The sequence below is a fragment of the Pseudophryne corroboree genome, chromosome 8 (genome assembly GCF_028390025.1).
Source record: "Pseudophryne corroboree isolate aPseCor3 chromosome 8, aPseCor3.hap2, whole genome shotgun sequence".
NCBI lineage: Eukaryota > Metazoa > Chordata > Amphibia > Anura > Myobatrachidae > Pseudophryne > Pseudophryne corroboree.
This window is the reverse complement of record NC_086451.1, coordinates 63,187,963-63,210,282: the sequence shown is the minus strand read 5'-3', so window position 1 is coordinate 63,210,282 and position 22,320 is coordinate 63,187,963. Positions and strand designations below refer to the sequence as shown.

The 22,320-nt window shown below is 50.1% G+C and overlaps 1 protein-coding gene across 3 annotated transcripts in view; it reads right to left on the bottom strand.

The window, feature by feature from the left end:
• The window catches only part of KYAT1 (kynurenine aminotransferase 1), a 100,006-nt gene that overhangs the window by 53,900 nt on the left and 23,786 nt on the right, over positions 1-22,320 (bottom strand). The window contains exon 1 of one of the 3 annotated variants that reach the window (XM_063936505.1): positions 3,378-3,510. The exons of the other annotated variants lie outside the window; for them this stretch is intronic. The gene's annotated coding sequence lies outside the window, so the exon portion shown is untranslated. Of the gene's footprint in view, positions 1-3,377; positions 3,511-22,320 lie in introns of those variants that run through there. 3 annotated transcript variants of the gene reach the window in all.

Here is a 22,320-nt window from a genome sequence, read left to right as displayed (position 1 = left end):
ATTCTTTTTCCGCAACAGAGCGATTAGTCGCTAATGCGCATGCGCAATGTCCGCAGTGCGACTGCGCCAAGTAAATTTGCTATTAAGTTAGGTATTTTACTCACGACATTACGAGGTTTTTTCTTCGTTCTGGTGATCGTAGTGTGATTGACAGGAAGTGGGTGTTCCTGGGCGGAAACTGTCCGTTTTATGGGTGTGTGCGAAAAAACGCTGCCGTTTCTGGGAAAAACGCGGGAGTGTCTGAAGAAACGGGGGAGTGTCTGGATGAACGCTGGGTGTGTTTGTGACGTCAAACCAGGAACGAAACTGACTGAACTGATCGCAGTGGCAGAGTAAGTCTCGAGCTACTCAGAAACTGCTAAGAACTGTCTATTCGCAAATCTGCTAATCTTTCGTTCGCAAATCTACTATGCTAAGATTCACTCCCAGTAGGCGGCGGCTTAGCGTGTGCAAAGATGCTAAAAGCAGCTTGCGAGCGAACAACTCGGAATGAGGGCCAGTGTTGGTTATTAAGGATGGATTGCATAAGCTATTCCCTGTGCAGATTCCTAATTATTGGGAAACTGCACAGGTGCAGGACTCGTTCTGCACATCCTGCGATCACATTACAGGATTGCGATCGCCTCTGTATGACTGACAGGCAGAGGCATTCGGGGAGAGGGCGGCCAGCATTGTCAGAAATGGGGAGGTGATCCCTCCATTGCCGCCCACAGCTGCATCCCCCATAGATTTCTATGGGGGACGCGATTAAGCCCAATTTACCAATACCAATTCCCGATATTGGTTCCTGCAGCTAATGCCATCTGAAGAAGGCAGTAGCCCATTCTACAGATCGTGACTGTAGCAGGCAGAGGGTTCCCCCGGAACCCTCCCCGGAAGTGGCCTCTGTGCGTGTGCAGCCTTTCTGAACAGCAGAAGCCCCGGCAGCCGCCACAGCACATCGCAGGGACCTGTCCCTGCGTGTGCACAATAATACATTTGGGGGATAGGATTGCATAGTATCCGGCACAGATCGCATTCAATATGTAATCCATGCTAAATGGGTCTATATATATATGCCGGAGGACATATCTGACAGCAAAGCTGATAATATGGGGGCCAGACAAAGAAAATCCATGCTGGAAGGTCATTTTTGAAAAGTTTCCCAAGTAGAATTACATTTCTGCTAAATTTCAGAACATGGGGTACACTAACCCTTTACCATTGATAGATATATATATATATATATATATATAGATATATATTTTTTAAGTGCATATTTTGACAGGGAAATGTGACCAGGAAAAAACAAAACAGGAAGACTAATCTGGAAAGACAAAGGGAACAGCCGCTGCCTGCTCCAGACGGAAACTGACCCCCACATTGTGATTACACAAAATCTACAGGGACCCCAACAGCTCTAAGGAAGGCATCCCCTGAAATTCAGATAAAGGAGAACAACCGCATGAAGTTGTAAGCAGAAATCACAGAAGGTTGGGCATTCTGGGCACCCAAACTGCCATTTCAGCGGCGCGCCCAATACTTTGTATGGGTTTAGCTGATTTGCCACTAAACCAGGTGCATTTGGGCAGGAAAATTGCAACAAGCAATGAGTGCATGCGGCAGGACAACTGGCTATCGCTTATCGGGCACCCATTACTTAAGTGTGCCCAAAAACAACTGAATTCCCCCCATAGAGTCAATAGAAATGCAATAGCATCATTGGCGACAGAATTCTAAGTGATTTACTTGTCTGGCTGCAGATGTTCATTAATCACAGCGGATACATTGCAGCAATGGTACAGTACCTCTTCATGCTGGCGCTAGTTCCCAGAGACAGCTGTGACCAATACAAATCACATAGCCTCTGGCAGCAAAATGATTCTCCATCAGCCAATGACACTGCTTAATGGTGCGGAACACAATTCAGACTGCCCTGATTACTACCTATTCTGAGCTCACTGCGTGTAATTAATAGGCCTAATTCAGACCTGATCATAGATGTGCTAAATTTAGCACAGCTACGATTACGATCATTCACACAGACAGGCGGGTGGATCTCCAGCACAGGGCTAGTCCGCCCCGCATGTCAGGGCCCCCCCCGCACAAGTACAAAACTGTGCAATGCTTTTGTACTTTAGGAGTAGCTCCCTGCCACCGCAGCTCCTGCGTGCTGGCAGGGGCTACTCGTCACTGTGATGTTCGCAGCAGCTGCGTGTGACGTCACGCAGCCACTGCGGCCCGCCCCTCCCAACGGTCTAGGCACGCCTGCGTTGCCCGGACCGTGCCCCCTAAAGAGGCGATCGCAGGGCTGAGACAGCCGTCGGCGCATGCGCAGTTCAAACCTGATCGGCTGCTGTGTGAAAACACACAGCACCGATCAGGTCTACACACAGCACCGATCAGGTCTACACACAGCACCGATCAGGTCTACACACAGCACCGATCAGGTCTACACACAGCACCGATCAGGTCTACACACAGCACCGATCAGGTCTGAATTAGGCCCAATGTGCAGTATATGTAGTTATTCAGTTAGCTAAACCTTGTATCTTGTTTCAACTAGAGAAGAGCGGGATCGATTTTACTCGGATTTACCCGAATCTCCTTATTGGCTCTCAGATGTCACGTGTTTTTTGTTGGACAATAAGAAAAATCCGGAAAATCTGATTTCGCGTTAATTCTGGCGTTAAGAACCGAGTAAATCCAAGTCCGCTCATCTCTAGTTTAAACACAAGCAGTACATGTTATGGGATGGTATCAGGATCCCGGCGGCCAAAGACCGACAGCGGCATCCCGGTAGTCAGGATCCAGACACCTTTTAGGTACGTATGCCAACCCTCCGCCCTCTACCCTAACCCTCCCTACCAGCAGCCTAACCTTAACCCCCACTCCCCCGCAGCCAAACCCTAACCCTCCCCCTCAGTGCCTTACTCCAACCTTCCCCGCACAGCCTAAGCTTAAAAGTACCCCCTTAGTGTCTTACCCTAACCCTCCCCCCACAACCACCACCACCACCGCAGCTTAACCCTAACCCTCCCCAGCATACTTACGATCAGGATGCCGACAGGCAGTATTCCGGTGAAGGCATTGTGAGCGATGCTGGGATCCCGGCATCAGTCTTCTGACCAGAGTCGGGTTTCCGACTGCCGGTATGTTAACCGAATCCCCATCTTATATTCTGTAGTCTTTCATAAACAGTCCTTTAGATCAGGGGTAGGCAAGCGGTGTCACTCCAGCTGCTATGATACTACATATCTCAGCATGCCCTGTCACAGATTGCCTATGGAAGGGTGAGTGGCCACACCATGTGGGAGAAAGCTATGTCAGGCCCAATCCCCCACTGGACGTACTCTGTCCCCTGTTCAGGCACATCATGTCATGGACCGGGGACTCACCTCCAGTAATGGTCTCCGGGGCTTTCTGTCAGATGGCTAGCGTGGAGGTCTGAGGGCCGCTGGTGTGCTGCAGCAGAGAGGGAGCTGGTGACTGTGCGGCCTGCTGCCACTGGAGCACTGTGCAGGGATGCTGCCTGTTTAAGATTCCATGCTCTGGAGCACTGTGCAGGGAGGCTGCCTGAGCAAGATTTCCTTCTCGAGCGTGTCTGCAGTACTGGGGGCCGCCATGTTGGAGACCAATTCATAGTATGCCAATGGGATTTGGTCTCTGGTCTCTTCCAGCCAATCACAGACTGAGCTCTCTGGTAAAAGGGGGCAGTCCGGGTTCAAACCTTCCAGTGCTTTATGTTTCTGTCCCAGTACAGGTGTCTTAGCTCTGTGCTCCCACAGGCAGGGCCGGCAACAGAAATCTTGGGGCCCGGTCCAATTAGCTCTCTGGGGCCCCTCTTTCCCTCCTCCCTTAACACACACACACACATATATATATATATATATATATATACACACACACACACACATACATATATATATATATACACATACATATATATATCAGAATAAAATGAAACATACACTTACACTTAAAAACCACACAAGTGAACCCCGTCTCAGGGGTTGGAGAGGTCAGCAGAGCAGACAGGTAGCTTCTTCTGCTTGCAGCCAAGTCGCGCTGCAAGCATGATCTCTCCTCCTGCTCTTTAACAGCCACAGGAGGCAGCGAGTCAGAAGAGCGGGTGCGGGCACAGTCAGCGCCGTCAGTCGTTACCATGGCGCATGTGCGGCATGTACATGGTAACGGGGGTTGTCGGGGCCGATAGGGAGGAGGTCACTGTGGGGGGATTACTTTGGCTAGATGGCTTGTTTGTTTTTTTAGGGCTGGCTGTGTAACGTTGCCCGACTTTCTTGCAGGTCAAATGTAGGTGCTGCTGTCCTGTTTGGTTGTCTTTGAGCCTCGGGGCCCCTCTGAATCTCGGGGCCCGGGATGGCTGTCCCCTTTGAACCCCCCTGTCGCCGGGCCTGCCCACAGGTCTACCTGTGTGCCTTTCCAGTGTCCATTGGAGATTCAGCTCCACGGAATTGTCACCTCAGCTGTCGTTTGCTGCAAAAACTGCCAGTGGTTACCCCGGCCCCACCGGTCACAGCCTGACACTTAGGACAGTGTCTCCTGGAGTCCTATTCGCAGAAGATTTCCCAGCAGTCCTGCAGTGCACTTCAGCCACCTCTAATAATCACCTATTCTGCAAAACTCTTTCAGTGTTCTTCAGTCACGTCTAATAATAATCCATTCTGCAAAACTCCTTCAGTGTTCTTCAATCACGTTAAAAAAACAGCCATTGTACAAACTCTTTCAAGTGTTCTTTAGCCACATCAATAATTGATCATTATACAAACTCTTGCAATTAACTCTGATCCACAAATACTATGCATTCTTCATCTTTGTTCTTCAAATATTTGCTCTTATATGTCTTTTCTTAAATAAAAGTATATGAGAAGAAAATAGGATTTTAATTACCTACCGGTAAATCCTTTTCTCGTAGTCCGTAGAGGATACTGGGAATACATTTAGTACCACGGGGTATAGACGGGTCCACAAGGAGCCATGGGCACTTTAAGAATTTGATAGTGGGTGCTGGCTCCTCCCTCTATGCCCCTCCTACCAGACCCAGTCTAGGAAACTGTGCCCGAGGAGACGGACATACTTTGAGAGAAGGATATAAAAGGATAGTGGTGAGATTTCGAACCAGCACACATAAAACAAGAGGAAAGCCATGCTAACCAAACTTTAAACCAGGAACAGCAACAGCTGAACCAAACAACAATACTTAACCAAGTAACCGTGCAGGAAGTATGAAGCACCGGGCGGGCGCCCAGTATCCTCTACGGACTACGAGAAAATGATTTACCGGTAGGTCATTAAAATCCTATTTTCTCTTACGTCCTAGAGGATACTGGGAATCCATTTTGTACCATGGGGAAGTACCAAAGCTTCCAAACCGGGTGGGAGAGTGCTGAGGTTCCTGCAGAACTGATTAACCAAACTGAAGGTCCTCAGAAGCCAAAGTGTCGAACTTGTAGAACTTATCAAACGTGTTTGAACCTGACGAAGTAGCCGCTTGGCAGAGCTGTAAAGCCGAGATACCCTGGGCAGCCGCCCAAGAAAAACCCACCGACCTAGTAGAGTGGGCCTGGACAGATTTTGGAACCGGTAATCCTGCCGTGAAATAAGCATGCTGGATAGTGAGCCTGATCCAGCGTGATAATGGACTGCTTTGAAGCAGGACACCCAATCTTAATGGGATCATAAAGAACAAACTGTGAGTCTGATTTTCTGTGACGAGCTGTTCATTTTACATACACCTTCAAAGTCCTCACAACATCCAAAGATTTTGAAGTAGCAGAGGTGTCGGTAACAACCGGAACCACAATAGGTTGGTTGATGTGAAACGCAGACACCACTTTAGGAAGAAATTACTGACGAGTTCTGAGTTCAGCTCTGTCCTCATGGAAAATTAAGTAGGGGCTCTTGTGAGACAACGCCCCCAGCTCTGACACACGTCTTGCTGAAGCCCAGGCCAACAGTGTGACGGTCTTCCACATAAGATATTTTACGTCTACCTCCTGTAACGGTTCAAACCAGTATGACTGGAGGAACTGCAGCACCAAATTGAGATCCCAAGGTGCCGTGGGAGGCACAAAGGGAGGTTGGATGTGCAGAACACCTTTCAAGAACATCTGGAACTCAGGGAGAGAAGCCAACTGTTTCTGAAAGAAAATGGACAAGGCCGAAACCTGGACTTTTATGGAGACCAAGCGGAGGCCCACATCCACAACTGACTGCAGAAAAAGCAGGAAACGTCCCAGATGAAATTCCACTGCAGAATATTGTCTGCTCTCACACCAAGAGACGCATTTCTTCCAAATACAGTGATAATGCTTAGACGTTATCCCCTTTACTGGCTTGGATCATAGTCGGGATAACCTTGTCAGGGATCCCTCTCTTGGCTAGAATCAGCCATTCAACTTCCATGCCGTTAAACGTAGCCTCGGTAAGTCTTGATAGACGAACGGGCCCTGTTGTAGAAGATCCTCGCAAAGAGGCAGAGGCCACGGATCTTCGAGGAGCATCTCCCGAAGGTCCGCATACCAGGCCCTTCTTGGCCAGTCCGGAGCAATGAGAATTGCTTGAACCTTTTCCCTTTTTATTCTTTTTAGAATTCTTGGGATTAGAGGAAGTGGAGGAAACACGAACACCCTCTGATAAACCCAGGCAGTCGTCAGCCACTGCCTGAGGATCTCTCGACCGGGAACAATACCACTTGAGCTTCTTGTTGAGACGAGAGGCCATCATGTCGATTCGTGGATATCCCCACCGACGTGTCAAGCACCTGAACACCTCCGGGTGAAGGCCCCACTTCCCCGGGTGCTGAGGAAATCTGCTTCCCAGTTGTCTACTCCCGGAATGAAGACCGATGACAACGCCACAGCGTGTCTTTCTGCCCAGAGGAGAATTCTTGACACCTCTGACACTGCTGCTCTGCTTTTCGTTCTGCCCTGTCGGTTTATGTACGTCACTGTCGTCACATTGTCCGACTGGACCTGAATGGCCTGATCTTGAAGATATGAGGCCTGCAGAAGGGCACTGATATAGCCCTGAGTTCCAAAATGTTGATTGGAAGGACGACTTCCTGACTTGACCATCACCACTGAAACTGCTCCCCAACCTCTGAGGCTTGCGTCTGTGGTTAGCAGAATCCAATACTGAATCCCGAACCGTCGACCCTCGATTAAGTGAGAAGTCTGAAGCCACCATAGAAGAGAAATCCTGGCTTTTGGCGACAGACGGATCCTCTGGTGCATGTGAAGATGCGATCCTGACCATTTGTCCAACAGATCGAGCTGGAAGGCTCTTGCGTGAAACCTTCCGTACTGAAGTGCCTCGTAAGAGGCTACCATTTTCCTCAGAAGGCGAATGCATAGATGCACCGATATCCGGGTTGGCTTCAGGACATCACGAACCATCTACTGCATTACCAATGCCTTTTCCAACGGAAGGAACACTTTCTGCGACTCTGTGTCCAGAATCATTCCCAGGAATGGAAGCCTCCGTGTTGGCTCTAGGTGAGATTTCGGAAGGTTCAGAATCCACCCGTGATCCCAGAGTAGTATGGTTGAGAGACCAATACTGTACAACAACCTCTCCCTGGACGGCGCCTTTATCAGAAGATCGTTCAGGGACGGAATTATGTTCACTCCCTGTTTGCGGAGTAGAAACATCATCTCTGCCATTACCTTGGTGAACACCCTCGGTGCCGTGGAGAGACCAAACTGCAGGGCCTGGAACTGGTAGTGACAGTCCTGCAGTGCAAACCGTAGATATGCCCGATGAGGCGGCCAGATCGGAATGTGAAGGTACTTATCCTTGATATCCAGAGACACTAGGAATTCCCCCTCCTCCAGACCTGAGATCACCGCTCTCAGAGACTCCATCTTGAATCTGAACACTCGTAAGTACGGGTTCAATGACTTGAGGTTGAAAATCGGTCTTACCGAACCGTCCGGTTTCGGTATTACAAACAAGTTGAAATAATACCCCTTGTTTTGCAGATGAGGTGGAACTGGAACAATGACCTGAGTCTGTACCAGTTTTTGAATGGCATCCTGTAAAGTTATACTTGCCTCTTGCGAAACTGGTAAGCCGGATTTGAAGAATCTGTGAGGTGGGAGCTCCTGGAACTCTAGTCAGGTAGCTCTGGGAAATAAGATTTATGACCCAGGGATCCTGGCACGAACTTGTCCAGATGTGACTGAAGAATTTTAGTTGGGTTCCCACCCGGCAGTCTTCCAGGCATCGCGGTCCACCGTCATGCTGTAGAAGAACCTCTGGTTCTGCCCTTAAACTTGGCCGTCCGAAAGGACAGTAAATTTGAAGCTGAATAAGCCTTCCTGCTTGGGGAGCTGCGGAAGGAAGATATGGAGACTTACCCACACTAGTTCATCTCCAAATAAGGTCTCTTCTGTGAATGGTAAGCCTTCCACGCCTTTCCTGGAGTCCGCGCCAGCAGTCCACTGGCGTAGCCATAAGCCCTTGCATGCTGACACTGCCATAACAGTGGTGCGTGCATTAAGCAAGCCTATTTCTTTTATGGCTTCCACCATAAAGTTTGCAGAGTCCTGTATATGTTGCAGGAGTAAAATAATCTCCCCCCGAGATAAGGAATCTAACCCCTCAATTAGGTTACCCGACCATTTAGCAATGGCTTTAGTAATCCACCCACATGCTATAGTAGGTCTCTGGGCCATCCCTGCAGCTGTATACAAGGATTTGAGTGTGGTCTCAATTCTACGATCAGCCGTGCTTTTCAGGGAGGCTGCACCAGGGACAGGCAATACTATTTTTCGTGACAGCCTGGATACTGATGCATCCACTATCAGTGGATTTTCCCATTTTTTTTCTATCCTCAGGAGGAAAAGGAAAGGATGAGAGTAAGATTAGGGATTTGAAATTTCCTATCATGTTCTTCAAACAGGGTATTAAGTTCCTTTGACACAGGAAAAGTGACTGAGGATTTCTTTTTTACATTAAAATAAGATTCCTTACACTCCTCTGGTACCTTATCAGGGATTTGTAGGATGTCTCTGATAGCTTCTATGAGAGCCTCTATTCCCTGTGACAGAGTAGCCTCCCCCACCTGTGAATCCACCTCACCCTCCTCCATGTCTGACCCTTCATCATCCGAGTCAGACTGCAGGATATGGGCAAGAGTATGTTTTTGCGGACAAATGGCAGGGGACTGAGACGCTGGTTTGGGGACTGAGTCTCTGTTCATAAACTCATCCATAGACTGTCTTAAGTATTGCGTCTCTTTCTCATTGCGGGACAATTTAGTCGAAATATTGGAAATCATTCCTTTAATGGAATCCAACCATGCTGGCTCAGCCCCGCTAGCCTGGGAAGGTGTACTACACTGAGTACACAGTAGTGAGCCCCCAGGGGAAGAGGAACACTCTGCCTTACATGAAACACACTCTTTGCCTGACATATTGTAAATGTGACAGCACACACACACAGGAATAGGTTAACAGCCCAATTAACCCACAAAGAGCCCTTCCAGGGAGACACAGAGATAGTATGGAGCCAGCACACAGCGCCCTTACCGCTAATGCAAAGCTTAGCCGGGTCACAGACTAAGTACCCAGATTGGTGACTTAGTACGCTAATAATCGCTTTCCCCCTGCTATGACCCCCTGGTACCGCTGAGGTAATCTGGAGAAACTCTGGAGGAGATGCGCCTCCCTGCCAGTCAGCGTCTGTATCCACTGCAGAGGGAAAATGGCGCTGGTGAGCTGCTGGATCCACTCATAGTGAAGCCCTGCCCCCTCAATGGCGCGCGGACTTCCCACTTTTTTTTCTTTTAGAGATGTGCGGGTTCGGTTTTACTCGAGGCTCGAAACGGCATCTTATTGGATCACGGATGTCACACGTTTTGGATAGCCAATAAGCAAAACCCGAAATTCCCAAGTAAATCTGAGTAAAACCAAACCCGCTCATCTCTACTTTTTTTATACTGGCTGAGGTAATTTAGTGCTTAAAATGGAGTCAAACCCCTTCTATGTCTGTGTTTGGTAGTGTGGGTACTGTGTACAGTGTACTAAGACTCAGTTCGCCCCCTCAGAAGCTGTGCGTCTGTACTGTGTACTGAGTCTGGAGACCCAGCCGCCCCATGTAGAAGCCGTGCATCTCCATACCCTCATGCCGCCATAATGGCCGGCGACCCGCTAACCAGGACGCCGGCTCAGTACTCACCACTCTTCACTCTTTTGGCTCTGTTAGGGGTGGCGGCGTGCTGCGGGAATGTACGCTCGCCGTGGTGGGGCTTGCGAATAGTTCCCTCAGGAGCTAGAGTCCTGTCAGCGGGGAACAGGACCATTAACCCTTCAAGAGATTGTGCCATTACCCCCCCCCCCCTCCCTAAGTCCCACGAAGCAAGCAGGCTGGTGCCATCAAGTCCTGCTTGAAAATAACAAACATAAAAGAAATGCAGAAAACTCTTCAGGAGCTTCCATAAGCGTGACCAGCTCCAACGCATTTTCTAAACTGGGTCTGGTAGGAGGGGAGGAGGGGCATAGAGGGAGAAGCCAGCATACACTATCAAATTCTTAAAGTGCCCATAGCTCCTAGTGGACCCGTCTATACCTGGTACTAAATGGATTCCCAGTATCCTCTTGGACGTAAGAGAAATTACATTTGTCCTCCTCAGTTTCTCCATGCAGAAGCATCTACTACTTCTGTTAGCACTCACTCAACGGATTCACAAACTCAGCAGTTTCTGACACATCAAGGCCTGTCCACCAAATCGAGGCCTCCGCTCTTCTTCTGAACATGAACAGGGGTCAGCGCGTGTGCAGTGAAGCCCTAAACAAAGGCCTCGTCTGAGAATTCTTAAGGGGGATATTCACGGAGAGATCCATGCTTAAAATCTAAGCAATCTGACTAGATTGCTTAGAAGTTAAGCACTGATCTCTCCGTGTGTACCCCCCACAGCGATAACGATGCGCGGCCCCGTGCATCGCTATCTCTGGTGCCCCCTGTCCCCCCTTCCCTCGCTCAGCACACATTGCCCTGTGCTGAGCACCAAGTGTCACGATCCGGGTAACTGGACGCCATTACTTGCCATTCAGATGTCTCCTGATGCTGGCTCAGCGGTCCAGGGTTGGACCTCACCTATGTTGCTGATGTCCACATTCTACTCCTGTCATCCATGTAGTTCTAGTATGCAAGTTGCCAGTGTGGCGCCTCCTGCCCTCCGCCGCCATTACTGCTGAATCTCCATATGGTTTCCCAAACTAACTTTCCCTCCAAGTGCTAACATGGGCGCAGCCATGTTGGTTTCAGTCACATGCTTCAGTTTCCTCCAATCCGCTGCTCTACTGAATCTGCATAATTGCTCAGCCAATGGCTACCTTGCTGCAGGTATAAGTATCCTGTGCCTGAACCAAGAAATTGTCAGTGCTTTGGTTGTCAAACCCTGTGAACCAGTCTCTCCTCCTTGTGGTTGTTTCTGCTTCAGGTTTTCCAGCTCCTGCTTCCAAACTCCACTAGAGATCCGCACCAGCCTACCACCTTGCGGTGCAGCCTGACTCCTGGCTATTGCTAAACACCGTCTTCCAGCATTCAGCGTCCAGCGGTGCCCAGTCTGCCATTGCTAAACAAAGGCTTCCAGCATTCAGCGTCCAGCGGTGCCCAGTCTGCCATTGCATTCTATTCCTGGCTATTGCTAACACCAGCTTCCAGCATTCAACTTCCAGCGGTGCCCAGTTTGCCATTGCATTCTACTACAGGCTATTACTAACACCGGCTTCCAGCATTCAGCTTCCAGCGGTGTCCAGCTTCCAAGAGTCATCGGTGCTCCGCCATCGATTATCAACTAACCATCGATCTTCATAATCATCGAACTCTAGCTTCATTTGTGCATAACAATTCACAGTTCATCATCTGACCTGGCAGGGCCGGCTCCAGGCATGTTCCAATAGAGCGGCCGCGCAGGGCGCCACCCTTAATGGGCACCGCGCGCTGTCACCGCTATATTGGAGCCTGGAGCCTGGTCCGTCCCCGGCCTGCCTCCTGGTCCCACTCTCAGCCAGCAGCCAGTGGTGCGCGTGCGCGCGCGGCGTCAGGTCCTGGCGCCGCACAGCGTGCATAGAAACTGTGCGCCCACCCGCCGGAGGCACCCCGTCCTCACACAGCAGGAGCAGCAGCCGCCTCCGCTTCTTCCTCCTTCCCGCCCAAGCGAACCATCGGCGGCAGCGCGGTGAGCATGGGGTGGGGGGGAGGGGGGGGGTGTATCTGGCACTTGGGACATATTTGGCACTTTGGGCACATCTGAGACTGTGTGGCATGTGTATCTGGCACTGGGGGGCATGGTGTATCTGGCACTGTGGGGCATATCTGACACTGGGGCATGTGTATCTGGCACTGTGGGGCAGATGTATCTGGCACTGGGGGCATATCTGGCACTGTGGGGCATGGTGTATCTGGCACTAGGGGCATATCTGGCACTGTGGGGGCATTTATCTGGCACTGTGGGGACATTTATCTGGCACTGTGGGGTGCACTGTGGGGACATTTATCTGGCACTGTGGGGACATTTATCTGGCACTGTGGGGCGCACTGTGGGGGCATTTATCTGGCACTGTGGGGCATTTATCTGGCACTGAGGACATTTATCTGGCACTGTGGGGCGCACTGTGGGGACATTTATCTGGCACTGTGGGGACATTTATCTGGCAGTGTGGGGTATTTATCTGGCACTGGGGGCATTTATCTGGCACTGGGGGCATTTATCTGGCACTGGGGCATTTATCTGGCACTGGGGACATTTATCTGGCACTGTGGGGACATTTATCTGGCAGTGTGGGGTATTTATCTGGCACTGGGGGCATTTATCTGGCACTGGGGACATTTATCTGGCACTGTGGGGGCATTTATCTGGCACTGTGGGGGCATTTATCTAGCACTATGGGGGCATTTATCTGGCACTGTGGGGCATGGTGTATCTGGCACTGTGGGGCATATCTGACACTGGGGCATGTGTATCTGGCACTGTGGGGCAGATGTATCTGGCACTGGGGGTGTATCTGGCACTGTGGGGCAGATGTATCTGGCACTGTGGGGCATATCTGGCACTGTGGGGCATGGTGTATCTGGCACTAGGGGCATATCTGGCACTGTGGGGGCATTTATCTGGCACTGTGGGGTGCACTGTGGGGACATTTATCTGGCACTGTGGGGGCATTTATCTGGCACTGTGGGGCATTTATCTGGCACTGTGGGGCATTTATCTGGCACTGAGGACATTTATCTGGCACTGTGGGGCGCACTGTGGGGACATTTATCTGGCACTGTGGGGACATTTATCTGGCAGTGTGGGGTATTTATCTGGCACTGGGGGCATTTATCTGGCACTGGGGCATTTATCTGGCACTGGGGACATTTATCTGGCACTGTGGGGACATTTATCTGGCAGTGTGGGGCATTTATCTGGCACTGGGGACATTTATCTGGCACTGTGGGGGCATTTATCTGGCACTGTGGGGGCATTTATCTAGCACTATGGGGGCATTTATATGGCACTGGGGGGCATGGTGTATCTGGCACTGTGGGGCATATCTGACACTGGGGCATGTGTATCTGGCACTGTGGGGCAGATGTATCTGGCACTGGGGGCATATCTGGCACTGTGGGGCATGGTGTATCTGGCACTAGGGGCATATCTGGCACTGTGGGGGCATTTATCTGGCACTGTGGGGACATTTATCTGGCACTGTGGGGTGCACTGTGGGGACATTTATCTGGCACTGTGGAGACATTTATCTGGCACTGTGGGGCGCACTGTGGGGGCATTTATCTGGCACTGTGGGGCATTTATCTGGCACTGAGGACATTTATCTGGCACTGTGGGGCGCACTGTGGGGACATTTATCTGGCACTGTGGGGACATTTATCTGGCACTGTGGGGCGCACTGTGGGGGCATTTATCTGGCACTGTGGGGCATTTATCTGGCACTGAGGACATTTATCTGGCACTGTGGGGCGCACTGTGGGGACATTTATCTGGCACTGTGGGGACATTTATCTGGCAGTGTGGGGTATTTATCTGGCACTGGGGGCATTTATCTGGCACTGGGGGCATTTATCTGGCACTGGGGACATTTATCTGGCACTGTGGGGACATTTATCTGGCAGTGTGGGGTATTTATCTGGCACTGGGGGCATTTATCTGGCACTGGGGCATTTATCTGGCACTGTGGGGGCATTTATCTGGCACTGTGGGGGCATTTATCTAGCACTATGGGGGTATTTATCTGGCACTGTGGGGACATTTATCTGGCACTGTGGGGACATTTATCTGGCACTGTGGGGTATTTATCTGGCACTGGGGTCATTTATCTGGCAGTGTGGGGTATTTATCTGGCACTGGGGGCATTTATCTGGCACTGTGGGGACATTTATCTGGCACTGTGGGGACATTTATCTGGCACTGTGGGGTGCACTGTGGGGACATTTATCTGGCACTGTGGGGACATTTATCTGGCACTGTGGGGACATTTATCTGGCACTGTGGGGGCATTTATCTGGCACTGTGGGGCATTTATCTGGCACTGAGGACATTTATCTGGCACTGTGGGGCGCACTGTGGGGACATTTATCTGGCACTGTGGGGGGATTTATCTGGCACTGTGGGGACATTTATCTGGCACTGTGGGGACATTTATCTGGCACTGGGGTCATTTATCTGGCAGTGTGGGGTATTTATCTGGCACTGGGGTTATTTATCTGGCAGTGTGGGGTATTTATCTGGCACTGGGGGCATTTATCTGGCACTGTGGGGACATTTATCTGGCACTGTGGGGACATTTATCTGGCACTGTGTGTCACAACTGAGGGCCTGAGCTGACGGGAGGCAGCCTCAGTTGTAGGGGCTGAGATGTACCGGAACCTGGGAGGTTGTATCAGACCCCTGGACATGTAAGTAACATGAATAATAACTGCCCGAAGGCGTGACCACGACAACTTGGATAAAAGTCAATGATGTTTATTATGACAACTCCGCAACACAGCAGCAGTAAAAGAAAACGTAAAAGTCAGCAAAGAATAAATACAGTTCCTGGGTACTACAGGATGGCAGGAGCCACAGGGCACTGGTAGTGTGAGATAGTTCTTATGATCTTCTAGATGGAAAGTCCTTACCAGGCCCGACTGTAGCAATGGAGATAACCCAGGATTGTGCCAGCTGGTGTTCCAGGAAAAGCTGGGTTGCTGAAGATAAAACAGCTGCTGTGGATACTGGCTGGAACCAGACTGTTGTTAGCACGGAGTGGATACTGGCTGGAACCAGTTAAATAATAAATGAACTTGGGAGCGATGAAATATGAACTGAAATGTAGAACTTGAGAGCGGAGAAATAATAATACCGGTGGAGAGTGGTAAAGTGTAGAAAGGACACCGGCCCTTTAAGGGAAGCTGTACTCTGCTGGAAGCTGAGCTGGAAGCAGGTAATCTTGTAGCTGGAAACAGATGAATCCACAATGGATTGGAGAGTCAGGCTACACCGCAGGTGGAATGCTGGTGCGGGTCTCTATGGTGGAAGTCTTGAGACAGGAGCTGGAACCTGGAAGACAATCACAGGAGAGAGACAAACAGGAACTAGGTTTGACAACCAAAGCACTGACGCCTTCCTTGCTCAGGCACAGTGTATTTATACCTGCAGCAAGGAAGGGATTGGCTAGGCAATTATGCAGATTATCAATACTGAGAACAGATTGGTGGAAATGATCAGCTGACAGAATCCAAGATGGCTGCGCCCATGCAGACACTTGGAGGGAAGTTTGGTTTGTAATCCATGTGGTAATGAAAACAGTAATGGCGGCGCCGGCCACCGGAGACAGGAGGTGCCAGGCTGACAGATGCACATCCAACCACGCGGACACAGCGGAGGCCGCGGCTGACGTAATCGCCACTCAGACACTCTGCATGCAGAAGTTCAGGGACGGCGGCGGAGGCCGCGGGAGACGCCATGCCAGGTGTAATATGGCGTTTACTGTGACAGCGTCCCAGAGTGACAGGAGAGGATACAGGAATGTACACATCAGGATAACAGATGGAATCCGGTCCTGGAGCGCTGAGCCAGCCTTAGGAGGCATCTGATGGGTAAGAAATGGCGTCCAGATACCCGGATCGTGACAGCACCCCCCCCTTTAGGAGTGGCCCCAGGACACTTCTTTGGCTTTTGAGGAAACTTGGAATGGAATCTCCGGACCACGGCAGGAGCATGGACATCAGAAGCATTGGTCCATGAACGTTCCTCAGGACCATAACCCTTCCAGTCAATAAGATATTGTAGTTGACCGTAACGGTGACGTGAGTCCAGGATCTTGGCCACTTCATACTCAACGCCTCGTTGAGTTTGGACTTTCGGAGTTGGAGGAAGTGAGGAATGAAACCGATTCAAGATCAGCGGTTTCAACAGGGAAACATGGAATGTCCTGGGTATTTTTAAGAAGGGAGGCAACTGGAGTCTGTAAGCAACAGGATTGATGACTTGTTCAATCTTGAAAGGACCGATATAGCGAGGTGCAAACTTCATACTGGGAACTCTTAACCTCAAATTCTTCGTGGATAACCATACCCGATCACCCACCTTGAGAGCAGGAACTGCTCGACGCTTCTTATCCGCAAACTTCTTGTACCTGAACGATGCCTTGAGCAGAGCTGATCGTACGCTCTTCCAGATATTGGCAAACTGATGCAAGGTGATATCCACTGCGGGAACAGAAGTTGCTGGAAGCGGTTGGAACTCAGGGACTTTAGGGTGGAATCCAAAGTTAGTGAAGAATGGTGTTGAAGCAGATGAAGAATGATACTGGTTGTTATGACAGAACTTGGCCCAGGGAAGTAATTGAACCCAGTCATCTTGAGAGGAGGACACATAGATGCGGAGGAAGGCCTCCAAGTCCTGATTCACCCTCTCAGTTTGACCATTGGTCTGAGGATGGTAAGCCGTGGAAAACTTTAGCTTGACTTGGAGGACTTGACATAAACTTCGCCAGAATTTGGCTGTGAATTGAACTCCTCGATCTGAGATAATTTCTTCAGGAAGACCGTGGAGTCGGAAGATCTCTTGTATGAATACTTGAGCCAACTTGGAAGCTGACGGAAGACCGGTGAGAGGAATGAAGTGTGCCATCTTGGTGAACCGGTCAACTACCACCCAGATGGTATTGAACTTGTTGCACATGGGTAAGTCTGTAATGAAATCCATCGACAAGTGGGTCCATGGTCGACGGGGAACGGATAGTGGAACCAGTTGCCCCGCAGGCGACTGGCGGGATACTTTATGTTGGGCACACTTTGGGCAAGATGCAATAAACTCCAAGACGTCCTTTTTCAGAGTTGGCCACCAATAGGACCTAGAGATAAACTCCAGGGTTTTTTGGATACCTGTATGTCCGGCAAAACGGGAAGCATGGGCCCAATGCATGAGCTTCTTCCTTAGCATCAGCTTCACAAAACTTTTCCCTGATGGGGGCGTAGAGTCCATCCCTACCGTGGAGAATGCCAACGGATTTATAATAGGATGCTTGTCTGAAGACTCTGACTCATTTTCTTGCTCCCATGAGCGGGAAAGGGCATCGGCCTTGCGATTCTGAGAGCCCGGACAGAACTGGAGTTTAAAGTCGAACCTGGAAAAGAAAAGTGCCCATCTGGCCTGACGAGGGTTGAGACATTGTGCGCCCTTCAGGTATAAAAGGTTCTTGTGGTCTGTAAGTATGGTGATTGAATGAGAAGCTCCCTCCAACAGATACCTCCACTCTTCTAGAGCGAGCTTGATGGCTAGCAACTCCTGGTCGCCAATGGCATAGTTGCGCTCAGCTGGGGAGAACTTCCGGGAGAAGAAACTGCAAGGGTGTAAATGGCCATCTTTAGCCCTCTGAGATAACACCGCTCCTACTCCAACGGAGGAGGCATCCACCTCTAAGATGAAAGGAGAGTCGATGTCAGGCTGTTTCAGAACAGGCGCAGAGATGAACCTTTGTTTTAAAAGATGAAATGCTTGCATGGCTTCTTCAGACCACTTGGACGGGTTAGCACCCTTCTTAGTGAAAGCAGTAATAGGCGCCACAATGGTGGAAAAGTCTCGTATAAACTTTCGGTAATAGTTGGCGAACCCTAAGAACCTCTGGACCCCTTTGAGGGTTAAGGGTACCGGCCAATTTTGGATTGCTTGTAGTTTCTCAGGATCCATCTCTAGTCCGGAACCGGACACAATGTATCCTAGAAACGGAATGGACTTGACTTCAAAGACGCATTTTTCTAATTTGCAATAGAGATGATTGACACGGAGACGGGACAGAACCTCTTTAACCCAAAAACGATGTTCCTCTAAATCGTTGGCAAAAATGAGGATATCGTCTAGATAGACCACGACATGACGGTATAGAATGTCTCTGAAGATCTCATTGACAAAATGCTGGAAGACAGCTGGAGCATTGCTCAATCCGAAGGGCATGACGAGGTACTCATAATGTCCTTCACGGGTGTTAAAGGCGGTCTTCCACTCGTCACCCTCACGGATCCGGATGAGATTGTATGCACCTCGCAAGTCCAGCTTTGTAAAGATGGTAGCTCCGCTAACTCTGTCAAAGAGCTCAGTAATCAGGGGTAAAGGATAACGGTTCTTGATGGTAATGTCGTTCAAACCTCTGTAGTCGATGCACGGCCGCAGACCACCATCTTTCTTTTTTACAAAAAAGAAGCCTGCGCCGGCTGGAGAAGAAGAAGGTCGAATGAACCCCTTTGCTAGGTTCTCTTTAATATATTCCTCCATAGAATGCGTCTCAGGCAGAGACAACGGATAAGTTCGGCCTCGAGGTGGAACCTTCCCTGGAACGAGATCAATCGGACAGTCCCATTCTCTATGAGGAGGAAGGATATCAGCAGAAGCTTTACTGAACACATCCGTGAAATCTTGATATGGAGGAGGTGGAACATCAGACGACCTGGGGGAGGAAGAACAGACAGGCAATACTTTAAACAAACATGTCTCAGCACAGGAGGAACCCCATGCCAGGATTTGCGTAGTCGTCCAATCAATTGTAGGATTGTGAAGACGGAGCCATGGAAGGCCCAGGACCACAGGATGTGTGGCTCTTGGAATCACTAAAAAAGAAATAAGTTCGGAATGAAGAACTCCCACTCTCAGACGAACTGGTAGAGTCCTTAAAGAAATAACTGCATCAAAAATTTTGCTGCCATCCACGGCAGTTAAAGAAATGGACGAAGGAAGTCTCTCGGTGGGTAGGGACCACCGTTTAACATAGGCTTCGGTAATAAAGTTCCCAGCTGCTCCGGAATCAAGGAGGGCAATGACGTTCCGATAACGTTGAGCAACTTGAAGCGAGACTGGGAGATTACAATCTTGAGGAGATGGAGAGGAGATCATTACTCCTAGCCGGCCCTCTCCTTGGCGAGCTAGGATTTGGAGTTTCCCGGACGTTTGGGACAGGCATTAATGGTGTGAGACGGAGCTGCACAATAGAGACAGAGAAACTCGGAGAGACGTCTTCGGCGCTCAGCAGGAGTTAAACGGGAACGGCCAAGTTGCATGGGCTCATCTTTAGATGGTGACAGTTGACGAGGAGGAGGAGCAGAAGATTTTGGAGCAGATGATCTTCCACGCTCAGTTGCTCTCTCTCTGAAACGTAAATCAACTTTCGTGCAGAGTGAGATTAGCTCATCTAACTTAGAAGGTAAGTCTCTGGTAGCTAACTCATCTTTAATACGCTCAGATAAGCCATGCCAGAATGCAGCATACAGGGCCTCGTCGTTCCATGCCAGTTCGGATGCCAGGATCTGGAACTGTATCAGATATTGTCCTACAGTACGTGACCCCTGGCGTAAACGGAGAATCTCGGATGAAGCTGAGGTTACCCGGCCTGGCTCGTCGAAGATGCGCCTGAATGTTGACACGAAGGCAGTGTAGGAAGATAGCAGGGTGTCGGACCTCTCCCATAACGGTGATGCCCAATCAAGGGCTGAGCCACTGAGAAGAGAAATAATGTAGGCAATTTTTGTACGGTCACTGGGAAAATTGCCAGGTTGTAGCTCAAACTGAATCTCACACTGGTTGAGAAATCCCCTGCAGAATCTTGGAGATCCGTCAAATTTTGCTGGCATTGGAAGATGAAGACGTGGAGCAGAAATGGGTAAGGTGGGTGGGGTTATAGCTGGAGTCACTGTGGTTGACGCACCAGACGCGCCTGATCCACGGAGAGTTGTCTGAATCCCATCCAGCCGAGTAGAGAGATCCTGGAGACAGCGGATGATGTGGCCCTGTGCAGCCTCCTGATGTTCTAGTCGGGCTGCCAGTTCTTGCATCGGCCTGGCCGCTTGATCCTGGTCTCCGGCTGGATTCATTAGGTCAGTGCTTACTGTCACAACTGAGAGCCTGAGCTGACGGGAGGCAGCCTCAGTTGTAGGAGCTGAGATGTACCGGAACCTGGGAGGTTGTATCAGACCCCTGGACATGTAAGTAACATGAATAATAACTGCCCGAAGGCGTGACCACGACAACTTGGATAAAAGTCAATGATGTTTATTATGACAACTCCGCAACACAGCAGCAGTAAAAGAAAACGTAAAAGTCAGCAAAGAATAAATACAGTTCCTGGGTACTACAGGATGGCAGGAGCCACAGGGCACTGGTAGTGTGAGATAGTTCTTATGATCTTCTAGATGGAAAGTCCTTACCAGGCCCGACTGTAGCAATGGAGATAACCCAGGATTGTGCCAGCTGGTGTTCCAGGAAAAGCTGGGTTGCTGAAGATAAAACAGCTGCTGTGGATACTGGCTGGAACCAGACTGTTGTTAGCACGGAGTGGATACTGGCTGGAACCAGTTAAATAATAAATGAACTTGGGAGCGATGAAATATGAACTGAAATGTAGAACTTGAGAGCGGAGAAATAATAATACCGGTGGAGAGTGGTAAAGTGTAGAAAGGACACCGGCCCTTTAAGGGAAGCTGTACTCTGCTGGAAGCTGAGCTGGAAGCAGGTAATGTTGTAGCTGGAAACAGATGAATCCACAATGGATTGGAGAGTCAGGCTACACCGCAGGTGGAATGCTGGTGCGGGTCTCTATGGTGGAAGTCTTGAGACAGGAGCTGGAACCTGGAAGACAATCACAGGAGAGAGACAAACAGGAACTAGGTTTGACAACCAAAGCACTGACGCCTTCCTTGCTCAGGCACAGTGTATTTATACCTGCAGCAAGGAAGGGATTGGCTAGGCAATTATGCAGATTATCAATACTGAGAACAGATTGGTGGAAATGATCAGCTGACAGAATCCAAGATGGCTGCGCCCATGCAGACACTTGGAGGGAAGTTTGGTTTGTAATCCATGTGGTAATGAAAACAGTAATGGCGGCGCCGGCCACCGGAGACAGGAGGCGCCAGGCTGACAGATGCACATCCAACCACGCGGACACAGCGGAGGCCGCGGCTGACGTAATCGCCACTCAGACACTCTGCATGCAGAAGTTCAGGGACGGCGGCGGAGGCCGCGGGAGACGCCATGCCAGGTGTAATATGGCGTTTACTGTGACAGCGTCCCAGAGTGACAGGAGAGGATACAGGAATGTACACATCAGGATAACAGATGGAATCCGGTCCTGGAGCGCTGAGCCAGCCTTAGGAGGCATCTGATGGGTAAGAAATGGCGTCCAGATACCCGGATCGTGACACTGTGGGGTGCACTGTGGGGACATTTATCTGGCACTGTGGGGCGCACTGTGGGGACATTTATCTGGCACTGTGGGGGGATTTATCTGGCACTGTGGGGACATTTATCTGGCACTGTGGGGACATTTATCTGGCAGTGTGGGGTATTTATCTGGCACTGGGGTCATTTATATGGCAGTGTGGGGTATTTATCTGGCACTGTGGGCATTTATCTGGCACTGTGGGCATTTATCTGGCACTGTGGGGACATTTATCTGGCACTGTGGGGACATTTATCTGGCACTGTGGGGACATTTATCTGGCACTGTGGGGCGCACTGTGGGGCATTTATCTGGCACTGTGGGGCATTTATCTGGCACTGTGGGGCGCACTGTGGGGACATTTATCTGGCACTGTGGGGGCATTTATCTAGCACTGTGGGGGCTTTTCTGTATCTACATATCTGGCACTGTGTGGCCATTTATGTATCTGGCATTGCTGGGGGGCATGTCATGTGTATGTCATGTGTAGCTGGCACGGCTGGGGAGCATATCATGTAGTGTTCCCGCTAGGCGTCTGTGGCTAGGCAATGTGTCTAACGTGCTCTGCCTGGCGCAAAGTGTCTAACGTGCTCTGCCTGGCGCAAAGTGTCTAACGTGCTCT